Consider the following 2,785-nt stretch of genomic DNA (forward strand, 5'->3'; position numbering starts at 1 on the left):
TGTCATGTAATGCCTGCAATAGGCCAGGAGAGGGCGTCATGTCCCCTGGAACTGGAGTTACAGATGGTTGATAGCTGCCATGTGAGTGTTGGGAAATTGAACTCAGATCCTCTGCAAGAGCAGTCAGTGCTCTTAACTGCTGAGCCATCTCTCCAGCCCCACATTTTCATACTGATAATGTTGATGCCAGCAATAACGAATTCTTTATGGTGAGTCTTCCCTGCAGATGTCAAGTGCTCAAAGCCTGACTCTTAAGGGATGGATGTGAAGCTGGTGGCACTGGGGCACTGAGTAGAGGTGGCAATGGTCACAGCAGTGCTGAGGGTCTGGATATGCTAAGCATAGGGAAGGCTTCTCCATACAGGCTCTGGTGGAATCTCTGCTCCACTCCCCAGGGTCTCTTTAGCTCCTTCCAGGTAAGAGATCATTGGTTTAGGGAGCTGAATCACCCACCCAAAGGCACTGCTCCTGGGTGGCAGGCCTAGTCCTCCTGGCTGAGCTGGACTCACTGCTCTGTGGGGCTTCCTTCCTCTGGCTGGGGTCTGGCTCTCTCTGCCTGGCTTCTGGCTCTCAGGAGATGCCGCATATAGGCAGCATTGAAAGAACCCGCCAGGTGTCTGGCTTCTCCACCCCCAGGTCCCATAGCTTAGGTCACCCTGGGGCCAGCAGACACTACCACCCATCCTGGTCCTGGACTAGCAGTCATCCAGGGACAGCCCTCCTGGTGTGCCCTGTACTCCTGGGCCAGGGTGAACACCCCCACAGGAAGGACCCTGCCCTCTAATGACCAGCTCTCTCTGCACACCACCCACACTCCTGGGAAAGAGGGGCAGTGGGGTGGGGTAGAGGGGGCCTGCTGAATCATACAGCTGGCCTCTGATTGGGAAACATGAAGTGTCCATCCGAGCTCTAAGGCTTCATTCAGGGCAGGGAGGAGGGATAAAGACAGAGCCCCAGGGTATGAGGAGGTGGGCCCCACCAGCTGGGAAGAAGCCAGCCTCTTGCCAATAGGGCAGCTTCTGACCGTGGCTTCCACACTAAAATACTTGACTTGCTTTCTGGTGGGAAGTGGGGCATGTCTCCTTGTAGAGGACAGCTCGGCCGCTGCCCACAGCAGGGCAGAACAAGCCGTAAGGGCTCCAGTGTGCAGGTGTAGGAACCTGGGGCTCGGAGACGTAAAACTACCTGTCTCATTCCAGTCAGGTCTGTCTGCCCTCCCCCACTACAAAGCACATGCTGAATTCTGTTCACGCTTGATTAGGCTTGTGGGAGCAATGAACATGTCCACAGTGCATCCCCTACTTCAGTCAGAGTATGGGCATATAGATGAGGGGGAAGTGGAGAGGTTCAGAGGCAAAGTCTGGGCTGATCCCAGAGCTGGGAAGGAGCAGGCCTGCTGAGCATGAGCTGTGTGCAGGGGCCGCGTTCTAGAGGTGCCCATCCTACGTCCTCTGCATGAGAGCTAGCTGCTATGGTCATCGCCCATGCCCCTCCTCCGCACCTGGCCCAGGTCCACTTATGCACAGGCATCTGGCCACTTATGCACAGGCATCTGGAGCACAGGCAGACAGTAACCGGTGAGGCTATCTCTGAAAGAGACTGTGGGAGTGGGCCAGGATGGGTGTGTTTTGGGGTGTGGTGGGCCAGCAGTTTCAGGTGGATGTGGCCTGGGCAGGGCCAGCCAGAGGTGGCCACGCCCACTTCCTGCCTAGGGAGGAAGCCCCAATGCCGATGACTCCAGCAGGCCCAGGAAGCAGATGGCTAAGCAGCTCCCCATGCAGAGACTGGGACCAGGGGCCCAGCAGAGAACCCACTGAAAGCCAGTGACACATTCTGTTGTCCTCAACTGGCCTTGTGCTATGGTGAAACACAGCTACCACAACAGGCGCCATGTCTTGGCGCCTGGTCAAGGGTGTGAAGCACTTCACAATGTGGCTGGCTGAGCCTTTTCATCTTGTGGAAGAGACTCTGGTCACTAGTCGCTGCCTCCTCGCTAGGATTAAAGGCATGCGCCACCTCGCCTGGCAGCTTCCTTCTTTCTTAAGGCTGAATATCCTCATGCCCATTTCATAGATGGGCAAACAGGCCCAGAGGGAGCTGTTATTGCCCAGCTTTACTACTTGTTGCGGACTGAGGCAGCCTTCATACCACATATGCAGTGCCACCCAGACAATCCCCGCCTCCGGGTGGCATACCCATGAGTAGCCCCACCTGCCAGCTGTCCTTGGCACATCTGGGTGTGAAGAGAAAGCAAAGGGATGGGGCCAGAAGCAGGGGAGGGGCCCTTCCGAGGAAGCATCCTGCAAGCCATACCCTTATCCTTCCTTGTGTGGAGTCCTCCACAATTGTCATGACTCTCCCTAGCAAATGGAGAGCAACTTCTTTCCTAGGGCCTCCTTTCCCTGTCTGGAAAGGAGCAGAGGCTCTGCCAGAAATGTGCCCACACGCTGGGAAATGCAGGCTGAGAACCTGAAGGCAAATGGCCTGGTCTCCTGGCCCACCTCTGGGGTCACTGTTGTCTCCACAGACAGTGCTGACACTCTTGCTACAGCACAGGAGAGATGCCCTGAGGAGCCACAACCTCTTGCCCTGGCTTCCTCACCCTGACATGGGGATGGTGACAAACACCTTGCTGAGCGGTCATAACTACCATGGAGGTGCTGCAGTCTCAGACCCTGTGGACCTGGTGGGTGGAACATGGAACTGAGTCCTGCACACAGCGAAGACCTGAACTCTGGGAAGGAACACCGGGCTAGTGCTGCGCTGGCTCTGTCTCTCCGTGAGG

This window comes from Nannospalax galili, unplaced genomic scaffold (genome assembly GCF_000622305.1).
Source record: "Nannospalax galili isolate Female #2095 unplaced genomic scaffold, S.galili_v1.0 scaffold290, whole genome shotgun sequence".
Taxonomy (NCBI): domain Eukaryota; kingdom Metazoa; phylum Chordata; class Mammalia; order Rodentia; family Spalacidae; genus Nannospalax; species Nannospalax galili.